The sequence below is a fragment of the Equus przewalskii genome, chromosome 1, assembly GCF_037783145.1.
Source record: "Equus przewalskii isolate Varuska chromosome 1, EquPr2, whole genome shotgun sequence".
In the NCBI taxonomy this organism is placed as follows: Eukaryota; Metazoa; Chordata; class Mammalia; order Perissodactyla; family Equidae; genus Equus; species Equus przewalskii.
This window is the reverse complement of record NC_091831.1, coordinates 114,620,588-114,638,396: the sequence shown is the minus strand read 5'-3', so window position 1 is coordinate 114,638,396 and position 17,809 is coordinate 114,620,588. Positions and strand designations below refer to the sequence as shown.

Sequence of the window (17,809 nt, the reverse complement as noted above, 5' to 3'; positions counted from 1 at the left end):
GTTTAATCTAAGAAAAAAATAGAAAAGGTAAATACACATCTTTAGGAATGAGAAAGGGGATATAACCACAGTTACTAAGAAGACTGCAAACTTACTGATGCAGTACTATGTAAAACTCTGCCAATACATTTGACATATTCAATGATATGGCTGTCTCCTAGAAACTAAATGGTCAAAATGGACTCAAAATGTATCGGAAACTCAAATTAAACGATTTCCATGATGTCTTTGCCAAGCGTGTCTACTTAGCCCAAGTTGAGCTGGGGTCTAGGAGTCTAGCAGTCAGACCAAGGCCAAGTCCATGAAGCTGCCTAAAGTTCTCCAGTGCATCATGGCCTGCTTGGAGCTGCCCTGGATTGGGGGCACTCTTTTTCGATTGTTGTGAGAGCTGGGGGCAGCCTGATGGCCACACTTTGGGGCTACAAATACCAGGGACACATTTCCTGTTCATATTTCTATTGAACACCTTGAACTCCTTGTTTCTTGTGATTAAGAAGTCCCAAAGGTGCTTAATTATAACCACACGCCTAGTTTGCTCATGCCTTCCAGATGGAGTGGCCCCTTGAGGCTAAAGGATGCCACATCACCTGGGGAAGCTGGTTGACACAGCGTTGGTGGTCTTTCAAAGTGTGGGAAGGGGGGTTCCCAGACTTCCTCAGTGCTCTGCCAGGGGTTCTATTGTCACAGCTCCCACGTGTGGGCCACTTTCCTAGGGCACTAGCTGGCCTCCCAGATGGCTATGTGGATCTAAGGATCCACAGCATCAGGGATTCGAGCAACTCCTCTCTCCAGATAACCCACCTCCGAACAGGGGCCTGCCCCCAAGCCTAATGCTTTATCCCCACCGTGATTTTGTTTCAGGGCTTCCCAAGGTCTGCTCATCCATAGTTTATCTCCAAGAAAGAAATGTTAAATTGCTACCTCTTTGTATATCCTGCCACACAGAACCGGCATGACATTTTAAAACATCTGTCTTTATATCAATTTGCATTGGAAAACTTTGAAGACTGTGTTTCTGTTCTCCAGGGCTGGGGCTCCGCCAAACTGCACAGAGCATATGTTTTCTGTCTCTACTTGTGTTAGACATATGGCAAAAGGGGACACTTTTTTTTAATAGTATTTCCTCCAAATTAATGCAAATCTCCTCTGCAGAGTTACACAAATTGATTTCCTATGTTTGTCGGGTAAATCACAAGAGTCCAAAGTTTTGCAAACTAGGGAAGAGATGTTTCTTTTCCAAAGAACATACTTTATTTGTTTCTAGCCATGAACTGAGATGTTCACAGTTCCTTCTTACAAATTTTACAAGTGTTACATAGAAGCAGGGGGCCAACAAGCTGACATTTACAATGCTGCCACTGCAAAAGTAATTTGAGCCTTGTTTTGGATCATCAGTCTTTTAATGTAGAATCAGAAGGGATGGTCTTGGATCATCCAACCCAGTGCCATTATTTTGGAGGTAGGGAGACTGATGCTCAGAAAGGGCCAGTGATTTGATCAAGGATCCCCTTGTGAGATCAGAACCCTTGAATTCTTGTTGCTGGAGAGTTCAGTGACTTGACACTACCCATGGTCTCTCCAGCTCAAATCTCTAGTTTCCTTGAATTCTTTCCAAAGGTAGAAGGTAGGCTTTACTGCCAGGACATGAGGGAGAAAATTCATCTTATGTTTTCGGCCGTGCCAATTGGAAGCTGGGCCTCTGTTCCTATGGGTTGAATAGCAATATAGCAAGCCTTGAGGAGTTAAAGAAAAATCTAGGAAATTGAGACCAAACTGCCAAGGATGAGGCCTTGGTAGAGATCCAAGCAAGCAAGGGGTCGGAATCCTATTTCAATGATTGCAATGTTGGCTTGGTTGGATGGTTGGTTTCTGGTAAATAATTTCCAACAAGTGAAGGAAATTTCTATTCCTAGCTTGGAAAAGTACTTAAATTCTCTAAGTTTTAGTACTCTTATATAGAAAAAATAGGAGGATGATAATCCTGGCCTCATACTGTGGCCTCATAATACCGTCCTGAGGATTAAATAAAGCATGCGAAGCTCTTACCACAGTGCCTAACACAGAGTAAGTAATAAACGCTAGCTGTTCTTATTAGTTCTATTTTTCCTAGGATTTTCAGAATTTTTCAAGATGAACATGTGTTTTTCTGCTTTGTCCATGAATAGGTAGCTTAATGTTGAACCAAATTTATATCCTGGAATGAATCCTACTTTTGCATAGAATTTTTTAATACACTGTTGGAGTCGAAAGCTAATATTTTGTGCAGGATTATTACCACCATTACTAAGTAAAATGGAATCTATTGATTTTTTGTGTGTCCTAGTTTCTTAAATTTTTGTGTCAAAGTTGTGCTAATTTCTAAGCACAAATTGGAGAGATTTCTATATGATTCTGTGCTCTCTAATAGTTTAAGCAAGAGGAATTATCTGTTCCTTAGAAGGTTTTTGAACTCAGCCTGTGACTGGGGTTTTTTCTGGAAATGGATGTTGGACAACACCTTTCAGTTTCTTTAACGGATGCCAGCATATTTAGCTTTTCTACCTCTTCTTAAGCAATTTGAGAAATTCATGATTTTTGGGAAATTGTCCATATTATGTAAATATCCAACTTCAGTGACATAAAATTGTATATGGTATTCCCTTATTACTTTTTTATGGTGTCATTCTTGGCTGTGGTTATTTGCTTATTTCTTATGGCATATATTATTTCGTTGTGTATTGTCTTGGTTAGACTTTCCAAAAGTTTCTCCATTTTATTGGTATTTAAAAATGATTAATATTATGGATCAACTTTATGCTTTCTCTTGCTATCCAATGAATTATTTTCTTATCTATTATTTTATCTTTTGTTCTCAGTAGTATCTATTATCTTTTTTTCCGTCAGTATTTTATTTGAAATAGTTAAACACACAGAAAATGAGAGAATATCTGCATAGCTACTATCCAACTTTAGCCAATATTTACATTTTGCCATGTTTGTTTCCTTTTTCAAAAATAAGTAAAACATTACAGATGTAGTGAAAGCCAACTGTGTATTCCAACTAGACTCCACTCACCATTTTCCTTCACCAGAGGTGATTACTATCCTGAAATTGTAGTGAATCAGTCCTATACATATTTTTATATTTTTACTACATATGCATGTATTCATACACAATATTGAGTGCTGTTTTCTGTGGTTTTAAAACTTCAAATGCATGCTCTTATGAAGTATTTATCATCTTGACTTGTCTTTTCCATTCAGTGTGATGACTCTGAGACTTTTCCCATGCTAAGACAGGTCACTCTAGTTCATTCCTTTTTACTGTGGAAGAGCATTCTGTGGTTGGACCAACTAATAGACTTTTATATTATTTCAAATTTTTAATTATGAAAATAATGCTTCAATGAACATTCTTACACACTAACACTTTGGCTAGGATTTTTCTAGGGTATGTTAATTGGTATAGATTTTTATATTTTTAGTATGCATATCTCTAACTTTGTTGTACATTGACAACTTTTCCAATCCACACCGTCTCCAGCAGTCCCTGGAAGCTCCTGACATGCTACATCCTTGGCAAGACTTAGTATTGTCAGGCTTGAATTTTTGCCATTTGGTGAGTATTTCATTGTGGATTTAATTTGCATTGCCCTGATTTCGAATGACGTTGTATGTCTTTTCTTAAGTTTATTGGGTATTTAGTTTTCCCCTTTTTGAATTATTGGTTTGATTTTCTTTTCTTTGTTTGTTTTTTGGACTTTATTCTAGGTATCATTTCATCATTGGTGCTATGCTTTGCAAAATTTCCCCCAATCTGTGGCTTGTCTTTTAACTTGGTTCCTAGAATCTTACTTATTCTTGTTCAGATGTTTTAAATTGTAAGGTAGTCAGTCTCATTAATCTTTATCTCTATAATTTATGATTTTGTGAATCCTAAATCCTTTCCTGTCCCGATGTCATAAATATAGTCTCCTATATGTACAGGAGTTTTGAAATTTTGTTTTTCTCCTTTATGTCTATAATCCATCTGAAATTGATTTTCATATGATCTGACATGGAGGTTTAGATTTATGTCTCCCCATATGGATCAACAATCATCTCATCCCCATTTATTGACTAGTCTGTCCTTTCCCAGTGATTTGTAATGCAACCTCAAGTTTCCATCTACACACAAGTCCACGTCTGGGCTCTCTATCCTTTTAAATTTGTTTACTGTCTACCTCTGTGCCAATATCACACTGTCTTAAATTACGGTAAAATGGCTTTATAATACATCTTGATAAAAGCTAGTCCAAGCCCCTCCCCTTGTAATTTTTATTCGAGAGTACCTTGGCTCCTCATATATGTTAGAATCACCTTGTTAGGATGTGATTGGAACTGCATTGAATTTATAATTTAATTAGTAATGAATTACCATCTTTATGATATCGAGTCTTTCCATTCTTGGAAAAGGTATTCAGGCTTTCATTCATGTCTGTTAATCACGTTTATCATTTTCTGTTTATTTATTCCTGGGCAGTTTGTAGTTTGTGGTATTGATATTGTCAGTAATATCTTTTTTCTTTCTTTTTTTTTTTTTTAAAGATTGGCACCTGGGCTAACAACTGTTGCCAATCTTCCTTTTTTTTTTTTTTTCTGCTTTATCTCCCCAAACTCCCCCCGTACACAGTTGTATATCTTAGTTGCACGTCCTTCTAGTTGTGGGATGTGGGACACCGCCTCAACGTGGTCTGACGAGCGGTGCCATGGCCGTGCCCAGGATCCGAACCCTGGGCCGCCGCAGCAGAGCGTGCGAATTTAACCACTCGGCCATGGAGCCGGCCCCTAGTAATATCTTTTTTCTTTTTAGATTTGCTATTTGGTCATCATTTGTCATAGGAGCAGTATAGATTTTTATATGTGAATTTTAAATCCAGAAAACTTACTGAGCTCTATTATTAATTTATTCGTTTATCTTTTAATTTAGAAAATCAGTGTCCGCAAAGAACTATTTTGTCCCTTTCTTTGCACATTGCCACGTTTTTCTTTTTCTGTTGACTCAGCTCCCATCACAAGCAAAATGATCAACAGTCCGGATGTTAGTGGCCATCCTTGTGTTGTTCCTTGTTTCAAAGGGAATATTTCTAATCTTTCATCATAAAAACGATGATTTTTCTGAGGTCTGAGTTTACCTATATTAATCTCTCTGTCCTACTCTCATTAATTTGTTTTTTTCCTAGCTTCGGGTCTTTCAAAAATTATTAAATAGAAATTTTTATTTTGTAAAAATTGTTAGTTTTTAGTTTCTTTGCATTGTAGTCAGTAAATGTAGCCTGTACAGGTTTTACTCTTTGCATTGTGTATATGTGGGTGTACATGGTTAATTTTTTGAAAATATTCCATGGACATTTATAAAAACATGATATTCTCCGTTTTTGGAGGCATATAAGATTTTATATATACTCATTAAATCAAAATTATTGGTTAGGTTATGAGAAGCCTCTTTCCTCATGGATATTTGATCCATTCAATTTTAAATTTATATATATATATATATAATTTTTTTTTTTCCTGAGGAAGATTTGCCCTGAGCTAACATCTGTTGCCAATCTTCCTCTTTTTTTCCCGGAAGAAGATTAGCCCTGAGCTAACATCTGTGCCAGTCTTCCTCTATTTTGTATGTGGGTCACCACCACAATGGTTGATGAGTGGTGTAGTAGGTCCAGCCCGGGATCCAAACCTGCAAACCTGGACCACCAAAGTGGACTATGGCAAACTTAAACCACTATGCCACTGAGCCAGCCCCATTAAATTTATGTTCTTTTTTATGGAAATTAAGTTTTGAATTTAAAATATTATAGAAATTAAAAAACATACACAAAGTAGAGATAGTAATATCATAAGCCTGTATGTTCCTATCATCTGCTCATCAATTATCAATATTATACTACTCATTCATGTGTCTCTGATTTTTCCTCTGGGATTTTTTTTCTGGAATCTTGAAACATGCCATTTTGCCAGTAAAATACTTCAATATAAAGCTTTAACAAGACCTTTTTTTCTTAGATAGTCATAACCACAATAACTCTATCATAACCAACAAAATTAACCCTAACTCTTTAATATCATACAATATCTCATCCACATTCAATTTTCCCCCGAATTATCTGTGAAGTATTCCATTTCATGACTATGCCACAATTTATTTATTCACTCTACAACTGGTGGACATTTGGGTTGTTTCCACCTTGGAGCTATTATGAGAAGAGCTGCTAAGAAATTCTTATATGTCAGTTTATCTTCTGCTGGATGTGTGTTTCCATTTCTATTGATTGTATTCCTAGAAGTCAGACTACTGGATCATATGGTGGGTGTGTGTTTAACTTTCGTAGATATGGCTCAAGAATTTAAGTAGATGTACAAGTTTACACTCCTACCAGCAATTCCATTGCTCTGCATCCTCATCAGCACTTGGTATGTTTAGCCTTTTAAATTTCAGCCATTCTGGTGGGTATATTGTGGTTTTTATTTGCGTTTCTCTGATGTGAAGTGAGAATCCTTTTTATATGCTTTTTAGATGTTTGGATATCCTCCTCTGTAAAATGCCTATTTAAGTCTTATTGGGCTGTTCGTCTTTTTCTTTTTGATTTATGTATTCTAGATAAGGATTTTTGCCAGATGAATGTACTGCAAATATCTTCTCCCAGCCTTTGTTTTCCCTTTTCATTCTCTTACTAGTATCTTTAATGAACAGAGTTCTTAATTTTAATGAAGTACAGTTTATCATTTTTCCCTTTTATGACTAGTGCTTTCTATATCCTATCTAAGAAATCTTTGCCTACCCCAAAGTCTTGAAGATCTCCTATGTTTAGTCCCAGAAGTTTTGTATTTTACCATTCACTCAACTAAATGTCTGTGTATGGTGTTAAGTAAGGTTCATTTTTTCCCAAATGAATTTCCGATTTCTCTTGCATTATTTGTTGAAGAGACCATTTTTCTCCTACTGAATTGCTGTGGAACCTTTGTTGCAAGTCCAGTGATCCATATATGCAGGTTGATGTGCTGTTTTAAAAATATGCCCACAGGGGCCGGCCTGGTGGCGCAGTGGTTAAGTGTGCACGTTCTGCTTCTGTGGCCCGGGGTTCGCTGGTTCGGATCCCGGGTGTGGACATGGCACTGCTTGGCAAGTCATGCTGTGGTAGGCATCCCACATATAAAGTAGAGGAGGATGGGCATGGATGTTAGCTCAGGGCCAGTCTTCCTCAGCAAAAAGAGGAGGCTTAGCAGTGGATGTTAGCTCAGGGCTAATCTTCCTCAAAAAAAAAATGCCCACAAATCTTTTCAAAAGATGAAGTCCATGACCCTCTCCTTGAAACTAGGTGGGCCTTTGTGGCTGCCTCAATGAATAAAATGAGGTGGAAGTGACCCTGGGTGACTTTGGGGCTGAGTTATAAAAGGTCACACAGCTTCTGCTGGTCTCTTTTAGGACACTCACTCTGGGAGCCTTGAGCCGCCTTGTGGTGAGTGCCATCCTAAGGAACCCCAGCCATCCAGTCCCAGCTCTGTGAGTCTTCCCAGCCCAGGCACCAGGCTACGAGACTGGAACAAGACTTCAACACGACCCAGCCCCAACCACTATCTGACTACAACCACCTGAGAGAGCCTGAGTTACTGCCCAGCTGAGCCCACTTAACTCCCAGATTTGTGAACAAAATAAATGTAAGTTATTTTTTTAAGCCAAGATTTGAGTGGCTAGTTACACAGCAGTAGATAACCAGAGCAGTCTATTTCTGGACTTCTTTATCCTGCTCCATGTCTTTCTTTTTACCAAAATGACATTTCTTAATTATTCTAGCTTTACTGTAAGTCTTGAAATCTGCTAGTGTAAGTTCTCATAATTTGTTTTCAATAGTGTCTTGCATATTCTTGGTTCTTTTCACTTCCATATAAATTTTAGAGTCTTTTTGTCAATTTCCACAAAAATAAACCTTGCCAGGATTTTGACTGGATTGCACTGAATCTGTAGAAATCAACTTGGAGACAGTTGGCATCTTTACAATATTGAGGGATACAAGCAGTGAACATGGTATATCTCTCCATTTCTTTGGGTCTTCCTTATTTTCTTTGAGCAGGGTTTTGAAGTTTCCTGAACGTTTTGGAATGTCTCAACATAACTTACTTTGCCTTTACACATGAACTGTTGTTTTGCTGAATATAGATTTCTAGATTTAAGACGACCCTTTCTCAGAACTTTAAAGATATTGCTTCATTACTGTCTGACATTTTAGCCCTTAGTGTTAGAGGTCAGATACCTAATTTGTCTGTCCATTGTTGGCAAAAAATATATATTATTTCCTGTGCTGGAAGCTTGTAGGATTTAATCTTTGTTGTTAATATTTAAAAAATTCTACCTAAGATTTTTAATGTGTGTGTCTTTTTTCCATTTTTTTCTTCATCTGGTAGGAAGTTTCTTTTTAGAAACATTTTATTTATTTACTTTTTATTGAGGTATAATTGATGTATAACATTACACTAGTTTCAGGTGTACAACAATGATTCGATATTTGTATATATTACAAAATTATCAGCACAGTAAATCTAATCAACAACATACATAGTTACAAACTTTTTTTTCTTGTGATGAGGTTAAGATCTACTCTTTTATGATGGGCACTTTGATTTTTTAAAGATTGGCACCTGAGCTAACGTCTGTTGCCAATTTTTCTTTTTATTCTTCCTCTTCTCCCCAAAGCCCCCCAGTGCATAGTTGTATATTCTAGTCGTAGGTCCTTCTGGCTCTGCTATGTGGGGTGTTGCCTCAGTGTGGCCTGATGAGCGGTGCCATGTCCGCACCCAGGATCTGAACAGGCGAAACCCTGGGCTGCTGAAGCAGAACGCCCGAACTTAACCACTCGGCCACCAGGCTGGACCCTGGTGGGCACTTTTGAGTTCAAGCCTTTCTTCAGCTCACATAAATTTTTTCCTAATTTTTTCTTTTCAATATCCTCTTAGATCTGCCTTTCTGGTTTTATTGTACAGATATTGAATCTCGTGGTTCTATCCCCCATGCCTCGTATTTTTTCTCTTATAGGTTGTCACTTTTCCCACACCTTTGTCCTTGAAGAATTCCTCAAGTTGGTCTTTTTAACTGGTAATTTGATTTTTCAGTCAAGTTCACCCTGTCACTCCCTGCCTCTATTAATCCTTCTGTGTTGTGCATCGTGCTTTGCATTTCAAGGAATTTTTCCTTCTTCTCCTATTGTTCATAAGTCCTAGGAGCTTGCCCTTATTTTATGAAGTGGTGTTTCATCACTTCATAAAATTAATCTTACTGTGTATACCAATTAAAATTTAATTTTTCCTCCTGTTTCCTCATTGCCATTTTTTTTATTAGAGGCCATTTGTTCTAACAGCTTGTTGGGATGTTGATTGTCCTCATGTTTTTGGTGCTCGCTTCTATGAATGGAGGTGTAGACTCACTTATAATGGACGCTGATGTGGCTCCTTCAGCAATTGCCTTGATACACTGAGCCATCTTCTCTACGGGCTGAGGGGCTCCACCCTAGGCAGTGACTGAAGGATGGAACAATCAACGAGTTTTATTTCAGGGTGCTTGGGCCAGAGACAGAAAGAGATCCACCTTTCCCTCCTCTCAGGGTAAGGTGGGTACATCAAAATCTACTATTGAAGCAAATCCCCAACTGCACCCAATAAAGAAAGAACAGGGGTGACTTTCTGGTCTGGCAGCTCCGTGATGGGTCTACGACAGAACATTATAACCCCCTTTGTCTGTTCTCAAATGTCCATCGCTCAACCTGCCCTCTCCTCCAGACGCAGCAGTTGAGGTCATATGAGGGTGTTTGGGTTAGGCTGGAGATCCATTCAGCAGTAAATAAAGAAACAATTCCAGTGAAGGCAAAAAAAATAAATAAATAAAATTAGGACATTGTTCTTTTGTAAGAACTTCCCTCCCCCTCCATGTTTATTGTGGTGGCCCCAAGTTTCCCCCACCCCCATCTGCTGTCCCTGTCTCTCCTGCTTGTGTCAGGAGTCTCCAGAGCAAATTCTCTACTTCATTTAGGAAGCAGTCCATGAATGAGGCTGTGGCGAATGGCAAACCTTTCATGTGCGAGGCCCTGTTCTCAAATTGGAGCTTTTCAGTGTCTCTGGCTCCCCAGGGCTGAGTGCCCCAGCCCCCTTGCTGCCAGTGCCTGAAGCTCTGCCCCTGGGGCTTTCTGCTGCTCTGCTGAGGGCAGCCAAATACTCGTCGCTTGGTGGGGCTCAACCTTTGCCATAAGGGTTGAGCATTCATCCGTTGGTTGTCAATCTGATCCCTCCTGCTCCATATCTTCCAGAACTTCCTATACCTGTCTGCTCCACTGAGGACACCCTGACTGTTTTCCAGCACTGCTATAAACGTTTGCATCTGTTTTTTATTTCTTTGGTAATGTCAGTGGGATGTAAAGAGTGATGAGAAGGAAACAGTAATCAATTTACCATTTTGAAAAGAACAGGATGTTTTTCCCCGTCTCTTTGCTCTTTTGTCTATTGACTGGTCTATTCTTCACATCTTATTCATAAGGATCATGATTTATTGACTTTTATTGAGTGTGCAAAGCAGATGTTATTTAAAATTTGCTTTTGTTTTGTGAAATATATTTCTTACATGTTTTCTCTGACTTGAACTTTAGCTTCTTCCTTAATGTTGCAAAGAAAAACCAAACAAACACAGTAACTTTGACATGCAGAGAAAATGCCCGTCTCTTTCCTGTGGCAGACTGAAGGCCCTTTATAGGCACTCACCCTGGTGAGCAGGAGGGGACGCTTACTTGTTAACAATACAACAGTCTTCCATTTAAAAAAGGCTCTTTTCAGTTTCAATATTTGTCATCCAACTTTCCACTCCTCACCTGGGATAACTTTAGTGGTCCATAACTTTGGGTAGACGTACAGGTTGGATTCTGCCTCTCCTCCTTTCTCCTCCCCAAGTTGACATGTGGGTATCTGAGGGGTTATTATGTCCCAGTGGCAGTGGGTGATGAGGGTCTTCAGATCCATGAAATGTCCTCTGGATCCTTGCTGGCTTCTGTTCTCTGGAGGGTGACCTGTTGGGGTGTGCCTGGAATTTTGGGATGATGGGACCTTTGTGCCTGTTTCCAGGTCCTCATCCATGGTCCTCCCTTTGTCACAACCCTGGGCCTTTGCCCCTCACACATGTCACATCCTGGGACCTATAGTGATGCCTGGGTGCCCTGCACACTGTGCACAGGCAGTGGGGAACCAGGAACACGACTTTACCACCTCTGTACCATTTCTCCTGCACATGATAACCATAACTGGGCTTATCTCATGGTCCTGACACTTCTCTCATATTGTGCCCCAGAAAGTAAGCTATTGGCCCAATGTCTGTGAGCTCCTCACATCTAGCTGGGTGTTTTGGAAACCCCTGAGTTGTAACCCTGAGTCTGGGACACAGGATCCTGTCACCTGACATCCTCACTCTCCTTGTCCCCTTTCTCCTTCCCACAGTCTCCCAGGCTGGAAGGGACAGGCTACAGGCTTTCTGTCTCCTCTACGTCAAGTTCCATGACTGTCCTTGAACTGTTGTTTCTGGTTCACACCATGGTAAGTACAGACTTTGAGAGTGAGCATTAGAAAACTCATATAGCACTTTGACACTGCAGTGATGTCCAGACGCATGATAGCAGACTCTGTGCTGGAACAAGGCACAGGTCTGAGTCGTGCGGTGCATGCTGAGTACTGATCATTCATAGTAAAACCAGGTATATAGGTCTATGACAGTTTGGAAATTTAGGGAAAAAACCAATTACAACAGGTTCTTCACTGGAGAGTCTGAGAAACTCTGCTCTACATCCTATTTTCCTTCCGTGCTGGGGCCACAAGCCTCACGGCCTGGCTTCACAGGGGTGTGTGCATGGGGACCTCCTCTCTATAGGAGGGAAGAACTCTATGATATTCTCATGGAAATTCAAGAATGCTAGGACATCTTTTGTTCCTTTGTATTCTGGCTTTCAAAAGCAATATTGACTTGACTAAATAATTCTAATATGGTATATTGTAGTCAGAAGTGGAATGACCCATTCTTTTGCATCCCTGTTATAGTGTGCTTTACGTGGATTAGGGGAGAAGGTTAGATGCCGCAAAAAAAAAAAAAAAAAGATATATACATATAGTTTAAAAAAAATCCCATTTATATTTATCTCAAACAAAGAGAGTTCCATCCAGGCTGGAATATGCTCTCCAAGACACTAAAATTCTCCTTTCACATTGTAGGCTGGAAGGCCTGAAGTGAAGTATAGAGAACTGGTTAGGGTGAGGGGGGTGGGTATCCGGGTTGGGGGGAACAGTGGTGGTAGGCAGTAGGATTCCTGGTGGTGTTCAGAATTATTTGAAGGGCCTGGACCTAATGTTCTTCAATAAATAAGGCTTGGCTAGTTATTTTATAAATACTTTTATTGACATTCCCCAAATCAATTGATTCATTTCTCAAACTACTTTCTGAAATTCTTGAGCTGACAGAATTCCCTAAGGTACAGAATCACTTGTGTTTCTAGATCTGTGGCAGGGTAATCGTAAATTGCATTCTGAGGGGCTGGCGAGTGTGAGGATGTGTCTCTAAATGCCCCTGGTGGGGAAGATGGCATCTCCACTGGCAAGCACGAGGACTTTGAGTTCCTATCACTTGAATATTCACAACCTCCCAAATGTCCCAAACATCAACATACATTCCTGTTTCTGTTAAGAAAAATTATGCAAGATTTGGAAATGGGGCAAAAGGATTGCTACAAGACCTTTCCGTATCTGCTGGGTCTGTCTGTGACTAGCTGCCTGCCCAGGGATTATTTCATTCTCCTCGGCTGTGGGCTCTTGTTTGACCTGCTCCTTACAATTTATTGATTAGAATATTCCACAAATCTGAAGAATAGATGTAACTTATAGAAAACTGATAGCAATGTAGATGACTTCTGCCTGATAGTAATGCAAAGAATTTTGTCTGGTAGAGAAAGCACTCTAAAGGTTACAGTTTAATTGTCCTGTGGGATATTAATAAGTTCTGTACGTCAATTAGCAATCTTTCTTTTAAACGACTAGAAAGATTCACTGTTTCCAATTCTCTTTGAGCCAGCCTTACCGTCTTGACAGTTTCTTCATTAATGAACTAAATAAATCATTGCTCACTTTATATATTTGCAAGAGAGTCATGATTTTAACTTTTTGAAAATTATACCTTTGACACTTCTCTTATCGCCTTGGAAACAATCAAAATTGAAAATCATTCACACCACAACTCTGAGACACAGAGGAAAATGTAGTGTCTTTATTTTGCCTGTAACTGAAATAATCTTCTTCCAAGTGTCTAACACAGTTTAAATTTGGTCTGATCCAATGATTTTATGCAGCACCTTAAGGTAACATTCAAGCTCTCTAGGAAAAAAATGTTAAGTCCTTCAGAGACTCTTCTTCCCATCGTTCCATAGGATGGTGTCTGGATTTCAGGGAGGAAGAGGGTGTGGGTTACATGTCCTGAGGCAGTGTGGGAATGTGCCCTTGTCCCCTGATCTTTGAGGCAAGGTTTCTGGTCTTCCCAGTCTGTGTGCCCCACAGCTCTTCTTTGCTCAAGCTGTGGGCTTCAGTGACTTGGGGTTTGCTTTTGGGTATGTTGCTTGGCATGGCTTCTCACCAGCTCCGCCTGGCTGCAGGATCTCTGAACTGTCATCTCTTCTCCATCTGGCTTGATGGCCCTGCAACTCACCCCAGTCTCTGCAATGGGGTGCTGAGCCCCACTGCTGGCCCAGTGCCCACACAGGAAGTCAAACCTCAGGCCCATCCTCATTTGGACCACTACTTTTGGTAAGCTGTGTTTAAAAAAAAAGGTGTCCATTTCATCTAAATTGTCAAATTTACTGTATAAAGTTGTTCATACTACTCTCTTACTATTTTGTTAATGTCTGTAGAATCTATTGTAATGTTGCCTTTTAATTCTGATACTGGTAGTTTGGGTTTTCTTTCTTTCTTTTTCTTCACCAGTTTGTCAATTTTATTAATATTTTCAAACAGCTAACTCTTGGCTTTGTTGAGTGTTTGCTTTCCATCTAATTGATTTCTACTCTTATGTTTGTTATTTCCTTCTTTGGCTTTCTTCGGGTTAATTTTGCCATTCTTTTTCTACTTTGTTCAGTTGGAAGCTTACCTCATTGATGGTAGACCTTTCTTCTTTCTAACATATGGGGCTGTATGTTTTCCCCTAAGTAGTGCTTTAGTTGTTTTACAACTAAAGGGGGCCGCAAGCTCAAAATATTTCCTATTCCTCAAGCAAAAAGAGGAAGATTGGCAACAGATGTTAGCTCAGGGTGAATCTTCCTCACTAAAGAAAAAAAACGGAAATAAGGGAGTTTGGAAAATTTATTCTCAAGAAAATAGCCTGGCTTGCAAGGCTATTATTCTGCTGCGTAACCATATTTTCAATTGTCAGGAACTGAATATTAGCGTGGCTCTTCTTTCTGCATGCCTCCTCCTGTAATATTCTAATCTCCTTCCAGGCAGAGTGTTGCCTAGGTGAAGGTCACATACCAGAAATGAGAAAGAGAAAAGCCGATTAACTTTTGCAAAAATATTTTCCATCTTACAACAAGAGGAAAGTCTGTGTACATTGACAACATCAGCTGCTGATACCTGTGCACAATTTATATTTTGGAAAAGGGTTTCCATTCAGTGTTGTTGAAACAGTAACAATGGGTTGCTATGGTTACCATGCTAAGCAGGTTCCCAAAAGTCTCCCAGTCTCAGGCACCTGGATGGTGTGACGCTTCTGGGGCCACAGTGGGACCGGGGCATGCAGATCCACAATGATTCCGGGAAACATAAGTTCCTGTGTTTGGAGGGAAGGACTTGGGATGGGCATGGAGAGAGCCAGGCTATAGGAATGGGTTGGGACCTGACTGTGACACTGAATGCCAGGAGACATGCAGTTGACCTGGAGAGAGATGAAGTGGGTTGTGAACTAGTGTAGTGGCTGTGAAGATGAGTAAAGTGTGAGCAGTGCTGCTGGAGTAAAAGGGATAACCCCTGGCTTTGTGTATCTCCCTTCTTCTTTGAGTCACACAAGAATCACTTACAAGGTCTCATTTGTTTGGACATATCCAAATGTCTTAGATCAGACCAATGGCCAAGGAAACTTTCAGGAAATTGGGCCGGCATTTCTAATTTGAATGCAATTTCATTTGTGCCCTTATGTAATTATCCACATTTTACATTACTAAACACTGGCAGAGAGCCTTTAACATATTTTTTTTTTCTTTTTTTAGTGGAGAGAATCAACCCTTCTTCTCATAATGAAATTGAGTTGACAATGCAGAGGAGCAGTGAGGCCCCGGCAGTGTGATACGACGACTCTTGCTCAAGCTGCCCTTTCACGAAGCCCTTTAACACCCCAACAACCACCTCAGGCACAGGCTCCTTGACCTGTACCACTCTATCTGCGCCCCCTTGCCCTCCCAAATAAGACCCTCCACTTCCCCAAAGCATCAGCAGGAAGTTTCTCTTTCATAATACAGTCAGGCTTACTGAGGACATATGCCTTTGCAGGTATTTCCGGCTACCACAGTTAAAATCTCAAAGTCATTTCTCACATGGAAACAGAAACCAGACACTTGCAGAGTGCTCATTTGCTAGGAGGAGAGAGGAGTGGTTATGAGTTCAGATTGTGACCACCTGACTGGCTAGCTGTGTGACATTGGACAGGTGATGTAACTTCTTCACCTCTCAGTGTCCTGATCTTTAAAATGGGGATAACAACATCCCAATGAATTTCACTGGATCTCTGAGAAGAAAAAATGAGAATATATGTTGAAAGTGCTTAGCATAGTGCCCAACATAAACACTTGATGAAAATATTCGCTATTGTTTTTATTTTTGTTTTGATGGTTTCCCTCCATATGTGTCAGTCCCTCAGTGGGGCTTCAGGAGTACAAGATGTTCCTGTCCTTCAGCCTGTAAATCCTGCTGACTTCCCCAGAACATAGCTGAGCACAAAGCAAATCACCTGGTGGACTCTGACAAGAGGACACCCCACAATGATTGAATTCCCCAAGGAGCCTTCCCTTTAGCCCACAACGTGGGATCAGAGGGCTGGGGGCTGCATTCTGCTGGCTGCACTTGCTGGTACAAGGGGTTCGGGAGAGCTATGCAAGCCTGCTCCCCCACAATGACTCAGACCAACAGAGACGAGCTGTAAGAGACTGCCTTGGCTGTCCCTGGCAGTAATTAATCTCACTGGAATTAATGGCCCCTCCAAGATAGGCAGCTGCAGTGACTGTGTACATCCAAGCTGCAGGTCCCGTCTGCACGTGCAAAGATGTTTATTAGGACAGAGGATGCCCTCGTGAGCCCCCATGGCCCTCAGGAATCCGCGGGTCTCCCCCTGGGTTCCATAAGTGCTCAGGAATGGGGTCTTACCATCACAGGGCTCCTTGCCCATCTCCTCTGTACCCATAAACAGAAGAAAAGAGTGTCCCTCAGAACAGGAGCTGTAGAAAAGCTGAATGACCTTGAGCAAGTCACTGAGCCTGGGGTCCTCACCAGTAAAACGAGTGGGCTATTTTGGAGGATTCAGTCCTTGTGTTCAGGGCACCGTGCAGATACCAGAAAACAAAGAGTACCCAGCTTCTTACTTCAGTGCATTTATAGACTTCTTGGGGAAGGGTTTGCGGAAAGGGGTTCATTATGGAAACTTGACAATTTGGTGGCTGCTCCTCCAAGACCAGAGGCAATAGGATGAAACTTGGAAAACCAATTACAAAATATTATTTTTAAACCAAGCAATGTGCTAACTTAGGGTGATTAGGGTCAGGGATGGGTGAGAATCAGGGTAAACGTAGGCTGAGATGGGGCTGCCTATGATGCACCACATCGAGAAACAGAAACTGCGACGCCACACTTTGACCGTGCTCTTTTTTCCTTTTTTTTTTTTTTTTAAAGATTTTACTTTTTCCTTTTACTCCCAAAGACCCCTGGTACATAGTTGTATATTTTAGTTGTGGGTCCTTCTAGTTGTGGCATGTGGCCGTGCTCTTTTGATGGGGCTGTTAAATCACTTCTGTCCAAGAGCCCCTCATCACAGCCACTGCATTGATGGCCCACCTCCCAACACCCCACAGTGCATGGTCCCTCAGGCTGCTTCTGGACACAGACCTGCTTCTTGGCCATGGCTTTCTTCAATGAGGCAGGGACAGTGAGAAGACGAGAACGGCCGGCTGAGGGGCGGTGCCCGGGTGTGAGTAATTGCTCTGCCTCTTGGTGGCTCTGTAACCTTGGGCAAGTTGCATGATCTCTCTGTGCTTGGTAGCCCAAGTTCTTCCTCTGTCCCTCAGCTGTTCTTCCCTAGTGGGTGTGGGGAGAGGGTGAGGCAGGGGAAGGGGCTCTTGCACTAGTTCACCTAGAGAGCTGCAAGCCAGCGCCTCTCAGCTGACCAAGCAGATGGAGAACCACTGTACGGGCCAGCTGTGTTCCTCCATTCAGGGTATCCTGTGGGGTGACCCCCAGTGCTGGTAGAGGTCTAGTAAAGAACCTGAGCAGCAGAAGCCTAGAGAATGGGATTCTCTCTCCAGGTACTCAAAGTACATCTCAGTGCAAGCTGCAGAAGGGATGCAGGACAGGCGCCCTCCAGGTCCAAGGGCCATGCTGCACACGTATCCCGCGTGGAGAGCTGACCAGGCTGGCTGACCTCCTCAGCTCAACATCTCAGAATGAGTTCGCCCTAAATTGTGCTCATTTGCATAATCTAGTTGTGGGCTTGGCTGGCAGGGAGCAGCAGGAGAGCTAGGAGGGG

At 41.2% G+C, this 17,809-nt stretch overlaps 1 protein-coding gene and 1 long non-coding RNA gene across 15 annotated transcripts in view; one reads left to right on the top strand and one right to left on the bottom strand.

The window, feature by feature from the left end:
• CTXND1 (cortexin domain containing 1) overlaps positions 1-17,809 on the bottom strand; it is a 75,116-nt gene that overhangs the window by 40,283 nt on the left and 17,024 nt on the right. The window lies entirely within an intron of this gene.
• LOC139075558 (uncharacterized) lies at positions 1,857-15,875 on the top strand. Of its 2 annotated transcripts, none has more exons than XR_011526072.1 (5): positions 1,857-2,064; positions 3,527-3,598; positions 7,448-7,680; positions 11,491-11,586; positions 15,288-15,875. It is a non-coding gene; the product is annotated as an uncharacterized lncRNA (long non-coding RNA). The 2 variants fall into 2 exon arrangements; XR_011526073.1 differs by having other exon boundaries at positions 1,861-2,064; positions 3,524-3,598.